This window comes from Ictidomys tridecemlineatus, chromosome 8 (genome assembly GCF_052094955.1).
Source record: "Ictidomys tridecemlineatus isolate mIctTri1 chromosome 8, mIctTri1.hap1, whole genome shotgun sequence".
Taxonomy (NCBI): domain Eukaryota; kingdom Metazoa; phylum Chordata; class Mammalia; order Rodentia; family Sciuridae; genus Ictidomys; species Ictidomys tridecemlineatus.
The window spans coordinates 7,771,003-7,788,529 of record NC_135484.1 but is presented as its reverse complement, the minus strand read 5'-3'; the positions used below and the strand labels follow the sequence as shown (position 1 = coordinate 7,788,529).

Genomic DNA, 17,527 nt, shown 5'->3' with positions numbered 1-17,527 from the left:
CTTTGAAGATAAACAGAGTTAGCTTTGAACACACAGGTCAAGTCTGTGGAGTATTGCCCAGGATCTGGAACTTGGCAGGCTTGTTCTGTGAGGAAGCAGGTGGGTAGGCAGGTACCCACCTACAAACTCTCCCTCTTCCCTAGTGTTGTGGCTCAGCTCGACTCTATGAGAAGAAGAATTTTACACTAATAAAGAGCTGAAGAGAACCTGGGAGTCTGGCTAATCTAATCTGGTCCCTCAGTCGCCTGCCTCCTCCTCTTCCAACATGACAGATGCTGCTGTGTCCTTCGCCAAGGACTTCCTGGCTGGTGGAGTGGCTGCGGCCATCTCCAAGACTGGGGTAGTGCCCATCGAGCGGGTCAAGCTGCTGTTGCAGGTACAACATGCCTGCAAGCAAATCACTGCAGATAAGCATCACAAGGGCATTAGTGACTGCGAGGTTCCTATTCCCAACGAGCAGGCAATCCTGACCTTCTGGCGTGGTAACCTGGCCAATGTCATCAGATACTTCCCCACCCAGGCTCTCAACTTTGCCTTCAAAGTTAAATACAAGCAGATCTTCCTGGGTGGTGTGGACAAGAGGACCCAGTTTTGGCGCTACTTTGCCGGGAACCTGGCATCAGGTGGTGCTGCAGAGGCCACAACCTTGTGTTTTGTGTACCCTCTTGATTTTGCCCGAGCCCGCCTAGCAGCCGATATGGGGAAAGCCGGAGCTGAAAGGGAATTCCAAGTCCTCGGTGACTGCCTGGGTGAGATCTACAAATCTGATGGGATTAAGGGCCTGTACCAGGGCTTTAATGTGTCTGTGCAGGGTATTGTCATCTACTGAGCAGCCTACTTTGGTATCTATGACACGCAAAGGGAATGCTTCAGGATCCCAAGAATACTCACATCTCCACCAGCGGCATGATCGCAGTCTGTCACTGCCGTTGCTGGGTTGACTTCCTATCCATTTGATACTCTTCGCAGTCAGAGCGCAAAGAAACTGACATCATGTACACAGGCACAATTGACTGCTGGAGGAAAAGTGCCCGTGATGAAGGAGGCAAAGCTTTTTTCAAGGGTGCATGGTCCAATGTTCTCAGAGGCCTGGGTGGTGCTTTCGTACTTGTCTTGTACGATGAAATCGAGAAGTTCACATAAGTTATTCTAAGGTTTTTCCCTGCCTGTGAACAGGCTTGTTGTATAACATATCTCAAGCATTCTGGACAGACTCTTGGCTGTTGATCAATGGCAACTATTTGCTGGTTGAAAATGGGAAGCAATAATATTCATCTGACCAGTTTTCTCTTAAAGGCATTTCCATGGTAATGATGACAATAATGATGGGACTCAATTATATTTTTTTTTATTTCAGTCACTCCTGATAAATAACAAATTTGAAGAAATAAAAGTATCTAAAAACAGAAAAAAAAAGAACTGGAAAGGATAATGAAAGTTTAAAGTATAAGGATGTGAAGGGTTGCTCAAGTACGGATTCTCATGTGGTAGAGTCAGAGACAGGCCTTCTAGAGAGGGAGAAATTAGGAAAAAGGACTGTCAGCTTTTTTTTCCCCCTTTCAATGCTTTATTCACTCAAATTACTCGATACAATTGCATTCTACAGGTTCTTTTAATCAAAAATGACAATCCTAATGCTAGGCACTGCAATAGACATAATCAATTCACAGCACACAGTTCTAGATTAATTCTAGGCACTGCAAAACACATTTAATCGTGACAGGCTAGTGACAGTCATTCCCTCTGCAGGCTAAGTTCAAAAGTCTCAAGCCTTAGGCTTTATGTCCAGCAGATGCATACTCACTCAGCTGCGGTGACCAGGTCCAGAACCAAGGCGGGCTTCTCCTGGCGTGGAGTGGACAACCGCTTGAGGAGAGGGTCCTAGGGAGAAGTTGCGGTTCTCACCAGGGTCCAGACGAGGCGGTAGAGTTTGAGATGGTGAGGATCACGCCGAGGGTCAGGAAAAGATGACCAGTGCTGGGATGTCAGGTCCTCATCCGGCTCTCCAGTGCATCCTTGTTTGGGCTGGCTGAATCCCTGTTCTTCAGCTCTATTATTTATACTAAATTTGGGGGCTCTTGACCCCTTTCGATCCTTATCAGCTACCCCCAGATTTCTCCATCGACTGTCAGCTTTGACTGACCCCACATGAGGCCTGAGTCCCTGTGACAAGTTTTTGATTAGATTGAAGGTTTTTTGGTTGTTTCTCATTTTGTGGACGTGGGTTCATTGGTTGGTTGGTTAGTTAGTAACTGAAATTGTGGAGACTGGTTTAGCCTTGATGAAGCGACTTTGCCCATAGGTCCCGGCTTCCAAAAACAAACAAAAATGAAGACGTAGTGACTCAGGACCCAGAGACCAGGAAGGAACATAAGGATATCCACACACCTCTCGGACCTGTGGCCTAGACATCAAGGGATTATTCTCTCTTGAAACATCCTAAAACAAACAGCACTCTAAAAAACAAAATGAAGAAAAGAAGGGAAATGGATAGCAAGGGAAGGAGAGAAAGGAAAGAAAGAAGACAGAAAAAAAGAGGAGCTACGTAAGAAAAAAGAAAAGGAATTGGTTTGTGACCTTCCTTTTTCAGACGGAAATGGAGGGACTTCTTTAAAACCACTACAAAAAAATTATTCCAAAAGCATAAACAGATGCTGGTAGAGGATTAAGAACTTGGCCAATTTTTAAAAGTTTAGCCCTGAAGAGATGTCTCCTTAAAGATAAATACATGAATGGATGGATGGATGGATGGATGGATGGATGGATAGGTAGGTAGGTGGAATTGGATATAAATTTGAATTAAGCATCAAGATAAAGGTAAGTTTTTTTTTTCTAAACACAGAGAAAATGTTAGAATAAAAGAATTATTCCAGGCTTGGGGAGTGCACACCTATAATCCCAGTGGCTCGGGAGGCTGAGGCAGGAGGATCAAGTGTTCAAAGCCAGCCTCGGCAACTTAGAGAGGCCTTAAATGAAATATTTAAAAGGGCTGGGATGTGGTTCTGTGATTAAGCCCCCTGGGTTCTATCCCTGGTGCCAAAAGAAAAAAAAAAAAAAGAGAATTCTACCATGCGAAAACTAAAGAGCACAGCTGTTACACATCAGATGGGAAACACATCGCGATTTAGGGTTTACTTTTTATTGGACTTTGTATACTGTTAAACCAGGACTAATTACCCTTCTACTTGACAATGACTTTATTCTTTTGTTAAAAGACAAGCTTTTGACCACAGAAAGCCCTGCACAGAGCAGCCACCTCTCACAGCTGGGAACAGCCACACTGGCTCCAAGGACTGTGTGGTGGGTGGCCAAGCATTGAACTGGGAAAGCAAGTTTCTGTGTCGGAATCCTTCCACAGAGGGGAAGAACAGCTCCTACACACTGAGTCTCTGTGGGAAGTACGTGGGTCAACAGCACAAGGCACGCAGCTCTGTTCCTGACACGTGGTGGGCACCCAGTGGATCACTTCACCTGACTGGCCACTCTAAAATTCTTCAAGACCATTCACAGCATTTCCCAGCACTTCTAAAAATGTAGGAGGAAAAAGACTGTCAGGTTTTAACCCAAAAGAAAACAACTTAAAAAAAAAAAGCCTCCAATCAGAAGACTCCTATTTTAATTCCTAATTTTTAAAAAAGTAGGAAAAATAGCTCTTCCTTACAGTCAGTGAAACTAAGTAGGACATCTGAGATGTAGGGTCTAGTCTGCTTTGGGGGCTATTACATAATACCACAACGGGGTGATTTATAAAGAAAAGAAATGGATCTCTACCGATTCTGGAGCCTGGGAAATGCCAATCAAGGTGCTGGCGTCTGTCAAGGGCCCTCCTGCAGAGCCACCCTTGAGGGACCACATCCTGGGTGTAAGGACAGCAGAGGGAGGGGAACAAACTCCTCCTTCTATGAAAACTCACTCCTGCAGTAACAGCACAGATCAGGCCCAGGGCCCAAACACCTTCCATTCAATGTCACCTCCCAACCTCACTGCGTTGGGGACCAGCTTTCCACACTGGAACACTGGGCACAGTCAAACCATAGCACAAAGAGTGAATATTATTTTTTCCATTTGCACAAGTCGATTGTACCTATTTATCCAAAGGAATATTTCCCCTCAGGCCGTGAACATGTATTGAGAGGATGAAAAAGAAAGTATTAAACGCAGAAGCTGAAACAAATCATGGCATGTGCAGGTATATGGATGGAGTTAGAGAAGATAATGCTAAAGGAAGTTAGCCAATCCCAAAAAACCAAATGTGAAATGTTTTCTCTGATATAAGGAAGGTGATTTATAGTGGGGTAGGGAGGGGGAGCATGGGAGGAATAGACAACTCTAGATAGGGCAGAGGGGTGGGAGGGGAGGGAGGGGGCATGGGGGTTAGAAATGGTGGTGGAATGTGATGGACATCATTATCCAAAGTACGTGTGTGAAGACACAAATTGGTGTGAACATACTTTGTAGACAACCAGAGATATGAAAAATGTATGCTCTATATGTGTAATATGAATTGTAATGCATTCTGCGGTCATAGATAAATAAAAATAAATAATATCAAAAGATGTATAATTTGGAAATGCAAATGTTTGAGCTCCTGTTGCAGAGAAGAGCAGCATCGTGTGTACAAGTTGGCTTTTCTTTACTCTGTTCCGCACACCAACCGGAACTGTGGTGCCAGATTTTCCGCTCAAGCCTCACAAAGCAATTTATCACCGGCTTGTCAAGTCCTTCTCCAGGCTGCCAGGGGGAGTTTACTACTGCACATGCTGAAGGACTCTGAGCAATCCTGAAAACAGACGGCAGAAACACCGAGAACCCTGTGCACACAGGAAGAGCTCAGGCATCAAGCCACGGCTCCCAGAGCCTGACCTCCCGGGGCGCTTCACACAGGCCTTCCTCTTTCTCTTGTCCACAGTGTCCACCCCAACTAAGCTACAATATGGGGGAAAGGTGTATGCATGACACTATGACAGCATTCACAATAGGAGAAGTGAAACGACTGATATACCTAGCCTAGTCATCTCATTAGATCAGAAGCCAGCTTGTCACAAGTTATGAAGGATTCATTTCTGTTTTCTGTAAAAATATCAGGATGTCTGTATGGCCTGGCCATCAGTTGATGTTGTAAAGCTGATTGGAATGCCTGCCCGTGCCCTGAACTCACCCAGGTCCGGTTTTCCCTGACCATATAACAACCCTTTCCTAAACCTTAGTGACACCTCATAAATTCTGGCCTTCCCTGGCCGGATAAGGACCCTCTCTGAGTCTCTAAGATCTCCATAAATTCTGATGCCGGGGCCAGCAAAAATGTAAACTTGTGTTATGCTCCTCAGAGTGTTGTTATCTGTAACCCCCCTTTGTGTAACTTTTTGGGCTATAAAACTGGGCCACAAAGAAGCCTCGGGGCTGTCCTTGGCTCCCACGATTTTGAGGGGCAAGGCAGCCCTACTGGTCGAAATAATAAGCTTGCTTTAATTTGATTTTTTTTTTTTAAGAGAGAGTGAGAGAGGAGAGAGAGAGAGAGAGAATTTTTTAATATTTATTTTTTAGTTCTCGGCGGACACAACATCTTTGTTGGTATGTGGTGCTGAGGATCGAATCCAGGCCGCACGCATGCCAGGCAAGCGCGCTACCACTTGAGCCACTTGAGCCACATCCCCAGCCCTTTAATTTGATTTTAATTGGAGTCAGTGATCTTTTCTTGCGTCGTGGTCTAACACGACCTGCAGGTGTCCCTTGGCATCCAGGGGGTTGGTTCCCACAAACTCCAAGTGCGAGGATGCGCAAGCCCCTTCTGTAAAATGGCGCAGTGTGTGCACATGACCTGTGCACCCTCTCCGTCCTGTAGACAAGCACTCTCCAGCCCCTTCACCTTCTGTGTACTTGAACTCATCTCTGGATTGGTTTCAATACTGAACACAACCTAAGTGCTATGTAAGTAGCTGCTGTGGCATTGTTTAGGGAAGAAAGACAGGAACAAAGTCTGCCCAGGTTGAGTACAAACAGTTGTTTCCAATGTTTTTGATTCATAGTTGGTTGAATCCAAGCATGCAGACGCTGAGAGTTCAACTATAGCACATCACCTCCCAGAGTACTAGGAAGACATTTTAAATGATGGTGACAAGGACCACGGACAGCAGGGAAGTCAGAGGACCTCGTGCCTAGAGCTGCATGATGGCCAGAGTCAGGAAACGAGGCAGTGAGAACAAGAAAGGGTGTCCCCATGTTACATTTTAACACCCGACATGTGACACGACACCCCATGCTCTGTTCCATGTGTCTCCTCCCAATATAAAGCAGGCCTGTCCCGTGGGCACTACCAGGACAGCCTTCCCACCTTCACCTGCAGGGGATGCATTGCCTCAGGCAACTGTGTCCCTGGATTTCAGGAGGAAACCTGGCTTCTAGCACCTTCCAGAGGAAGTCCTGGGGGAGTTCAGAGCTAGCGATCACGGAGCCCTCTCCCTCGGCCACAGAGCTTCCCACTCCGGTTTCCTCATCTCACGAGGCTGCCATCACCAGTGACATGCCCTCCTGCTGGAACCATGCCCAGTGACCTCCCCAGCCCTTCCAGGACAAACATTAATTGGTCAACTGGGTCAGGTGGTTGTCTGTGTTACTGGACTCTCTGGGCCTAGGACGCGGACACATCTCGGCCTGACTGTAGCACACCGAGAACCAACGAGCCTCCTGGGAGAGCTCATCTTCCAGCAGGAGTCAGATGGTGGTGTTCAGAGAAAACTCCTAGCATCCGAGGGAGGCGGGATCCCGAGTGCAGCCACAGCGTCCAGCTGTCCTCCAAAGGATGCCCCCAAAACAGACCTTCCCAATGGCACCTCCAGCAGGACTGAGAACAGAATCGAGCAAGCTTTCATGAGAACCTAGGAAGACGCTGAGACTCTGTCCTGAGCCTTGAGATCACGTGGTGCAGAGGATCCGGCTCTATAACCACGGCCCCAAGTGCCCTTGGGGACCATTCACAAACACACAGACCAGCTGGCTGCCAGGACCCCAAGAGAGACTCATCATGAGAGTCAGGAAGGACTCTCTCACATGACTAATGAGCTCTGCACACAACAGCTTCTGCCCTGCGGCTCAGGGATCCCACCCTCATCTCCAAGAGAACACTGCGACTAGGCCGGGCAGTGAAGGGCAGCGGGCAGAACCTTGCAGAGAGGATAGGAGTGTCATTTATCACAGCAATCAGGAAGCTTCCCAGGGGGCAAAGGGGTACCCTCAGGAACTACAGGGAGAGCAGGGGGAGCCCGTGCACCCTGTGGATCTGCCCCTCCCTCTCAGCGGGAGAGAAAGCCTGAGTCTCACTTGTGTTCTGTTTTTCTCTATCTCTTCCTCTTGCTCAGTCGAAGGAACACCCAAGTTTCCCCAGACACTGATGAAACGCGCCCAAACTGGACGGTCCCCCTCTGATCCCGCTGCACACATTCTTGGTCTTGGCCCGCATCTTTCTCCACAGGGGCTTCAGGGAGGCAGGTTCTCTAACTAAAAGGATGCAGGTGACCAGCCATTCAAAACCGCCCTACCCTGGAGATTATTCATTGGGGAGGGGACACAGTCCTTAAATAGCAGGGGGCTAGGGTTGGGTGACAGTCATTGTTAGGGCTCTGGATCTGCATCCACTGAGAGGCAGGCGGTGAATAAGCAAGCACTTAGATCACTGGAGAGGAGCCTGGCTAAGGTCTTGCCTCCAGGGGAGCAGGGAGAGTTTATTTAGAAGGAAGGTCAGACAGAAGAGTAGAGGAAGGAGACTGGGGGAGGGGAAGAGGAGGCTGGTGGACTGAAGTGGAGAAAAGTAAGTTCCATGCACGAATGATCAGTCAGTATGACCCACCTGTTATGCACAACTAGAGTGCACTAATAAAAGCATCGCAAAAATAGTTAAAAAGAAAAATCCTATAAAAGAAAGGGCCGTCAGGGAGATCGCTGAGGTGACATTCAATGGGATGGCAGGACAGCATGACGGGTCTGCCCAGCCCTCTCACAGGCCACCACTTTGTTTCGGGCCACAGCAGCTCTTCTTGTTTCCTCTGCTAAATCTCCGTATCCGTGTCTTGGAGGCAGCCCTTCAATGGTTTTCACATAAAATAGATTGAGTGCAGATGAAAGCAGAAGAGGCCTCCCCCGCAGCCTCGGGCAGCCCTGAGGAGCCCAGGGCAGTGGAATGATGCCGGGCCATCAGCACAGGAGGACACGGGAGGCCTGACATGAGATGCTCCTGGGTTTGGTTTTAATCATCTGAAAGGGATCACCATCTTCCATAGTCCTGGCTTTGGAACCAATAAATGAAATCCACACCCGAGGAGAGAGGACAGACTGGCCCACGCTGAACCAGGAGCCCGTCTTTTCTCAGGGAGACCTTGAATTCGCAGCCATCACCAGCCCAAGGGACATGATCTCCCAGCACTGCTCAGCCTCCCAGGGCAGTGGTCCCGCTGCAGACCCTCCTAGGGTGGGTCATTCCTGGTTTCCAGGGCCCACCCCCGCAGGCAGGCATTGTACAGGGCAGACCTCCTTCCAGTGTGGGGCTAGCCTCTCCTTCAGGCCAGTGTGGAGCAGGTTTGGGTCCTAAGGAAACTCTCAGCATCCCTTCTCTTTTTCAAACTCCACTCAAGATTGCCCACTCTCTCAACGTTCTCCAGCAGGTGGGTTTTGGAAATGTAACAAAAAGAAAGTCTGAGCAGACTTTTTAACTGGGGCCCAGCAAGAGCCAGAGGAAATGGAATAATGCAGCGTGTTCTGCTCCTCAGCGGGGATGTGTGGCTTGGGCCTTGCACAACATTCAGATCACACCGCTGGCTCACGTTCCCGAAGAATCAACTTATCATCCTAGTCTCCTCTGCTCTCCATTTCTTTCTCACTGGCTCTCTCTCCCTCTCTCCCTGTGAACCTTCTGCTCAAAGTCAGTTTGTATAACAGCAGGTTTGATGAAGCCATTGTTCACCGTAATCTACCTCGTTGTCCTTAACCAACTCTTGTTTGATTGCTCTCAGACATTTCCTCCTCATTGGCAAGGAAGCTAATATGTTTTCCATTCCTCTTCTGTGTTGTCAGAATATTGTTATTTGTCATATTATATGGACCTTCCGTAGATTTATTTCCAGGTATCTTACTGTGTGACATCCAGGTAGTGCCCAATAAGAGCATAAACTCTTATTAAATGGCCCTTCGATATTCCAGGTATTTTTCTAATCCCTCAACAGCCCCATATATTTCAACATTTTACAGATGAAGAAACTGAAGCACAGAGAAGTTCAGTGGCTCACCTTCCGTCACCCAGCTAATAGGGCTGAGCCATAACAGGTCTATTGTATTTGTTCCTCCCCACTTAACCTTAGTAATAAAATTTCATGATTTTGTCTGTGTCTGCTATTAAATTCCTTTTGTTTACTGAAAGAGAAGAAATAAATCAGTTCAAATAATCATAAGCCTATTCAAAATAGGACCAAACATCCCCTTTTGATCAATGATGGAATTGAATTGGCTGTAACTTTGCTCTTCCAGAAGATGGGTCATTGCCTTGTAGGGAAATGGCTCAGGCGCATTAGTTCTTGCAGGTCACGGGGCTAACTCACTACTATGCTCTGGATCTTGAATGTGCTCCCCAAGGCCTCATGTGTTGAAGGATTGGTCCCCAAGCTTCTGGGAGGTAGTCAGAACTGGGCAGAACTGGGGCTTGGTGGGAAGTCTCTGGGCCACAAGGGGAGTGCTCTCCAAGGGAGCTGTGGAGACTGTCCCTTCCTCTGCTCTTCCACTCCCACCATGATGTACCCCCTCACCAGGGGCCCAAAGCTCAGGGGCAAAAGGTTGTAGAATGAAACCTCCCCAGCACACCTGTAATCCCAGCAGCTCGGGAGGCTGAAGCAGGAGGATTGCCTATTCAGAGCCAGCCTCAGCAACTTAGCAAGGCCCTGAGTAATTTAGCAAGACCCCTCAAATTTAAAAATAAAAAGGGGCGGGGGAGGTGGCTCAGTGGTTAAACACCCCTGAGTTCAATCCCTGGTACCAAAAAAGGAATGAAATTTCCAAAACTCAAAATAGGACTTTTCTCTTTATAAGCTATTAACTCTGGGATCTGTTGAAGTGACCGCTGACTAACGCACTCATCAACACCGAGGGGTTTGGGTTTCTGCCCGGCACACTGAGCTCTCACAAGCACCCAGCTTCCTCCTTTCTTTCTCCTGTTGCTCCTGCCTTGTCACCAGCATCCTGTGACCCCACAACGTTAGGATTTGTTAATAACAAAAATTACAGAAAGGCTAGTAAAATGTTAAGCAGCCACGGGATGTGCCAAGAGCAAATGCAGAAAACATAGATTCAAAACTGAACCTAGTGTTACCATACGATCCAACAGCCAAGAGCCAGGCACCATGGCACATGCCTGTAATCCCAGCAGCTAGGGAGGCTGAGACAGGAGGATCTCGAGTTCAAGCCAGCCTCAGCAATGGCAAGGCACTGATCTACTCAGTGAGACCCTGTCTCTAAATAAAATACAAAATAGGGCTGGGGATGTGGCTCTGTGGTCGAGTGCCCTGAGTTCAATCCCTGGTACCAAAAACAAAAAAAGAACTCCTGTCAGGACAAAAGTCTACACTTGATGACTGCTTTGCTCATAATCACCCCAGGCAGGAAGCAACCACGACATCCTTCAACAGGTGACAGCAAACAAATGGGTAACCCCCAGACAATGGGGTATCAGTGCTGAAAAGATATGAGCTGTCAGTTGGAGATTCTGCAAAACACTAGGGATGGAACAACCACATGACCCAGCTGTCCCACTCCTTTCCCCAGAAGATCTCAAATCAGCCCAATGGGGTGGTGATACAGCCACCTCAATGTTTACAGCAGCACAATTTACAACAGCCAAATTATGGAATTAACCCAGGTGCCCATCAATAGATGAGTGAATTATGAAACTGTGGTATATATACAGTGTGTTCTACTCAGGCTTAAAAAAGAATGTAATTATGGCATTTGCCAGTAAGTGGATGGAAATGGAGAATATCGCGCTACGTGAAATAAGCCAAACTCTCTCATGTGCAGAGCCAGAGCAAAGGAAAGGAAAGGGAGGGAATGACAGGATGTCCTAAAGAAAAAGGAGGATCAATAATGTAGAAGGACACCAAGAGGCAGAGTGGAGGGATGTGTACAAGGAAACAATGCAGAATGAACCTCAAAAACTCATGTTATGTGCACATACAAATATACCAAAGGGAATTTCACCCTTATGTATAAGTAAAAAGAGCCATTCAGATATAGATCAATAACTGAGCTAAAGGAAGTCTGGTGGAGGAAGGAGAATGGGGAAGGGGAAGGAATATGGCGGGAAAAGGGGAGATAATGAACTGAAATAGGATTCCATGAATGTGTGAGTTCATCGGGTTGAACCCAACTACTGTATACACTGTATGTATATTCTAAAGCTTTAATTAAAAAAGAATATGAGTTGTCAAGTCACAACAAGACTTGAAAGAACCTTAGATGCACATATCAAAGTGAGAGAAGCCAATCTGGCTGGGCTTGGTGGCACTCACCTGTAATCCCAACGGCTCAGGAGGCTGAGACAGGAAGATCTCAAGTTCAAAGCCAGCCTCAGCAATGGTGAGGCACTAAGCAATTCAGTGAGACCCTGTGTCTAAATTTAAAAAATACAAATAGGGCTGGGGATGTGGTTCAGTGGTTGAGGGCCCCTGAGTTCAATCCCTGGTACAAAATAAATAAAAAAGCAAATGAAAAAAATAGTTGGAATCTTGTATAATTCCAACTATTGTATAATATAACATTGTGGAAACAATAAATCTTTGGAAACAGCAAAAATAATCAGTGGTTTCCAGGTTGAGGTGGAGGGAAGAAGTATTGAAAAGGTGAAACAGGAAGATTTTAGAGTGATTAACTATCTATATATATATATATATATCTCCTAGTTGTCAATGGACCTTTAATTTATTTACTTATTTATGTGCTGTGCTGAGGATCAAACCCAGTGCCCCACAGGCTAGGCAAGCGCTTTACCACTGTACTAGAACCCCAGCCTTCTCAGCTAGACATTTCATCAAATTCCCCCAAACTCCAGGAGTTCATAGCAAATTCTCCAAATGGTCTTTTTGAAACCTCTTTTGTGGGTTGAATTTCATGCCCCCCAAAATTATGTTCAAGTCCTAACCTCAATACTTGTGAATGTATTGGAAATAGGGTCTTTTCAGAGATAATCTGATTAAGATGAGGTCGTACTGGATTGGTCAGATCCTAAATTCAGTCTTATGTATAGATATCTGTATAAAAAGAGAAGAGGCAACGCAGACCCACAGGGAGAGCACAGAGGAGGAGATTGGAATGGTGCACCTATAAGGCAGGGATCATCAAAAATTCCTGGATACCACCAGAAGGTATGGAAAGGTGAGGAGAAACCGTCCCTTGGAGCATAACTCAGTCCTTGGCTGGACTCCTACGCTCTAGAGCAATGAAACAATGAATTTCTATGGCTTTAAGCCCCCAGTTTTGGTATAGTGTCACAGCAGCCCTAGAAAAAATAATCTACCCCTCTTTGAGGTGAAGAGGCCTTACCTCTGCCCTCCCGCAGTGAGGAGTCCGTATGGAGATTCTGATACCTTCCTGCAGCTCTTCCCAGAATCACTTCCTCCTCCTCAGTTGCTCTTCAACTGCGGTCCAGCCTGGAGGTGGGCAATGAGCCACGCAGACCTGATTAGGGGCCACTCTCTGCAAACCCCACTTGTGCCATCCACTCCTCAATGGGCATACATAGCCCTGTGTTTGGGTTTTGTCCTGGGGGGCCATTGTGAAACGAAATGAAATCCTGCAGCAGGTGCTCATTCAGCCTGGAGCGCATATTATATTCCCGTTAGCCCACCCCATTAGCTGAGTTTCTTCACTGCCTCTTATTTAATCAGAATATTCAGGTCAGACGAATCCCCTGTTATGCCACCTATTTTTGGTTCAGTCATGCTTTTGCCTACCATTGTCTTTTTACAGTTGGGGCTGCATAACCCCCACCAGTGTCTTCAGCACCACCCTAGAGCTCACTCTAGGGCTCGGTGGGAAGATAGCACCAACTCCACCATCATGTCCTGCCGATTTCTCCGTCTCCCACAACTCCTGCCTCTCCCACCAGCTCCACATTAGATCTCCCTGATCCTTGGAATCCTAGGTTTCCTAACATGGAAACCTCTCTTCTCCAGGCTTCCTATCTCAGATGTCTTGGGCTTCACTATTTTCCTTCCCCAGCACTTTCTGGGACATTTCTCACCTCGACTCCAGTTCTTCCAGTCTCTAAATCCAGCCCATGAGATGAGGCTTTTCACAAATCTGCTCAATCTTTGTCTCACCTTCAGAAAAGAAAGTCCAAGTCTTGGATTGAGTTTGTACCTTTTGCCGAGGAGGAGAATTGTATCTTCTTTCCTTCCCCATCATATAGCAAACCCTGGGGTTCTCCCCATTCCTTTGCCATAGCATGGCTTGAGGGATTGACACCAGCTCTAGGGGTGAACCCTAACTGGTCTGCACAAAGCTGCTGTGATCTGGCCCTCTTAGCCGAGATGGGTTCAGGAAACCAGGTTTAAGCCAATCAGAGAACAGACTCATTCAGAAACAGGCATGTGACTCAGCCCAGATCATGCAGTGAAGAAGTTTGGGTTTCTGGGTTTCTGCTTGCTATGATGTGAACATGGTTTGTCCCCAGCAAAGCTCTTGTTTGAGGCCTGGTCCCAGTGCAGCAGTGTCAGGAGGAAGGAGTTGGCAGGAGGTGTTTGATCTTGGTGGCAAAGCCCTCGTGAATAAGTAAATGCCTTTCTTAAGGGATTCGGATGGCTACTGCAGGAATTCAGGTCACCTTTTCTCTCTTTTCAAGCCTGCTTCTCCTTCTGACTTCCATCACATTATGAAGCAGTGCTCAGCCCTCCCAGAAGCTGAGAAGATGCAGGCACTGTGTTCTGGAACTTCCTAGACTCTAGAACCATCAGCCAAAATAAACCTTTTTTTTTGTTGTTGTTGTTGTTGTTTAGTTGTAGAGGGATACACAATATCTTTGTTTATTAATTTACTTTTTATGTAGTGCTGAGGATTGAACAGGTGCCTCGCACATGCTAGGCATGCGCTCTGCCACTGAGCTATAGCCCCAGCCCCAAACCTCTGTGCTTTATGAATCACTCAGGTATTCCATCACAGCAACAGAAAACAGACTGAAACTGCTCTTCAGAGACCTCAAGACACAACCTGGTAGATGTAACCAGAGAATCAGGAAGCCCTGACCCACTTGCAACCCAACCAGGACTACGCAGAAAATGGACCTTTGGTACTACAGACATCAGAACAGACTGGAGATTCCTGGATCCTCAGAGACCACAAGAGCCATTGCACCAAACATCCCTGGCATTTGCCATGTCCCCAAATTGCTGCTACTGGAGCCACTCAGTCTTCTCAGTAGTGAAGCTGGTCTAAGGTGGGATTCTTCTTCTTTGCAATAAAATACCCTAACCAATGTACACTCAATTTAGGCCAGCCTTCAATCTCACTTAATATTCTACTGAGTGTGAGCTCTTAGTCTGTAAACCCATGTGAACACACTTGGAAAAATGAAAACTAAAACTTCTAACACGGGATTTTTTGTTTGTATTTGTGTAATCCACAAGGTTTCAACAATGATGAAGTAAATAATGGGCACAGTAAATATTGTATCATTGCAAGTACATACACTCACACAAACATACAAATACATTTTCCCCCCTAAACATTAGTTTTCTCTGTAGGTAAGATTATGGTATATAGGTAACAGAACCCTAATGAACAGCAAGTAAAACTTGTAGTGACATCCATGTCACCAAGGATTTCTCTTTGGCCAACGTCCCACCCTATTTTCTAGGCTACAGTACGGCCAGGTTGACACCATGTCAAGCATCTGGTTGAAGACCAAAAGCCATACAGTAACAGTGGGTATCTCCAAATAGACACGGATTTGGAACATGAAATAAAATTTCACATGTTAAAGTTTTCATCCCTGAATCTAATTCACTTTTTCTCTTTATCAAAGTCAGAAGTAAATTTGTAAAAACTAAATCGTGACATTTGTGTCTCTTACCAATGAAATGCAAACATATTTTATCTGTAAACCACTCCCTGCAATAGAACCAGGAAAGAAAACATGAAATTGAATTTAAGTTCCTGTACTTTTTCTTAAAATGGTTACCTAAATATTCAGGCTCCCATATATTTTTAAGACATAGATTCCACACTAATTTCAAAATCTAATTTTGAAAGATTCATTTATCTCAAACTTTCACAGATGTTAGAGTACCAAACCTCAAATTTAAGATATGTACATTCCCTGGAAGTAGTAAATTTATACTTTATTTTTGAAGAATTTGCAGAATGCTACAAAAAATGTTTGTGTAAAGTCAAAGGAAAAAGTAACAGCATTTTAATTGAAATCTCTTTTTTTCTTTTTTTTTTAAGAGAGAGAGAGAGAGAGAGAGAGAGAGAGAATTTCAATATTTATTTTTTAGTTTTCAGCGGACACAACATCTTTGTTTGTATGTGGTGCTGAGGATCAAACCCAGGCTGCACGCATGCCAGGCGAGTGTGCTACCGCTTGAGCCACATCCCCAGCCCTAATTGAAGTCTCTATCCTGACAATTATGAAAGACTAAAAAACAGATAATTAACCTGCTTATTATAATCTAAATAAACACCAGTAAGTTTCAGATAAACTACTTAATGAATAGTCCAGAATAAAACAATATGGTAAACATCATCTCCAAACAAAATATTGAAATATTTGACTTGAGTGGAAAATAAAAAGCAACAGTATTGGCATTTTCCCAAGGCATGCACTTTCAAATTACTGTGTTTATTTACTAGAACTACAATAGAAGCTTTCATCTCAAGAATTTCACTCAGTGTTGAAAATTTTGAAAATAACCAGAGCCTAACACATTTTCTGATTTTCCTCAAAAATCTCAGCAAGGAATTGTCTATCCATCAAACTGTAAGAATCAATTTAAACAATCATATTTAAAGAATTACACCTCTTTCTCTTCTCTCTCTATTGGGCATACACACACACACACACACACACACACACACACACACACACACATACACACACACACTCCATAAAAGAGAACATGCATAATAAATTGCCAAGTTGATTATTTAGGTTTTTGTCTATTTGCTGAGGTTTTTTTGTTGTTTGGGTTATTTTTTGGTTTTGGTACAGGGGATTGAACTCAGGGTTGCTTAACCACTGAGCTATATCCCCAGCCTTTTTTATTTCGAGACAGGGTCTCACTAAGCTGCTTAGGGCCTTCCTAAATTGCTGAGACTGATATCAAACTTTCGATCCTCCTGCCTCAGACTCCCAAATTGCTGGGATTACAGACATGTGTCACCGTACCCAGCCCAGCTTGATTATTTGGGACTGAATAAATAGGCAGCAGGTAATATTTAGTATAATCATCTCCTCTCACCCCCAGGGATTGAACCCAGGGGTACTTAACCACTGAGACACATCCCCAGCCGTTTTTATTTTTTATTTTGAGACTGGGTCTTGCTAAGTTGCTTAGGGCCTCACTAAGTTGCTGATTGTGTAACCATCTTAAGCTACAGTCCTCTGGTATATTTTTGGAGACTGTCAACTTTTCTACCCACACTATTAAATTCTCATTGTTTCCATTTCAGCATTCATCTAAAGTTCTTGATGTGCGCCCTCCCTGGGCAGCCTGGGTGCCTATGTGTGTCACAGGATGGGAAACTGTCATCTGTGGTCACGCTTGTGCGTTACTTAACCAATAGCTGACACCACTTACAGTTTCAGAAGTGGAGTTATTAGATGAAGGATTTATTTCTACCATGAAAATATTCTTTAATGTTATTTTTTAGAAGCTTTTTTGTTTATATTTTATACTTTCATCTATAATCCCCCTGAAATTTTTGTTTTAATTTTCAGCTGGTCTTTGCTGTTTTTCCCCCTCTTTCCACATTTTTTACTGGGGCATCATAGTTGTGCGTGATGGTGGGGTTGGTCACACACTTCTCCAAGCACACCGCATGACAATAGGATTTGCCAGTACCATTGCCCAGCCCTTCCCCACTTGCTCCCTCCCTCCCACCCTGGGTCCCTCTGCTCCGTCTGCTGACCTCCACCTGGTTGTCTGAGATCCTCCCCTCCACCTTTCTTTTCCTTTTCCCTTCCAGTTTCCACATGTGAGAGAAAACATGCAACACTTCACCTTCCGAGTTTGGCTTATTTAGCTAAACATAATGGTCTCAAGTTCCCCCATTTCCCCACAAATGACATAATTTTATTTTTCTTTAGGGCTGAATAAAACCCCATTGTGTGTACACACCACATTCCACTTACCCGTTCTCCCTCTGATGGACATCCAGGCTGGTGCCCTAGTTTGGTTATTGTGCGTTGTGCTACTGTAAACGTGAGTGTGCGTGTGGAAGGATCATTTTGAACCCAGCAGAGTTAAGCTGCCTTGCAGACCACAGGCGTATAAGCTTT

At 45.4% G+C, this 17,527-nt stretch overlaps 1 pseudogene; it reads left to right on the top strand.

The window, feature by feature from the left end:
* The first annotated feature begins 245 nt into the window (after positions 1 to 245).
* On the top strand, positions 246 to 1,143 carry LOC101963024 (ADP/ATP translocase 2 pseudogene; annotated as a pseudogene).
* Positions 1,144 to 17,527: the final 16,384 nt, after the last annotated feature.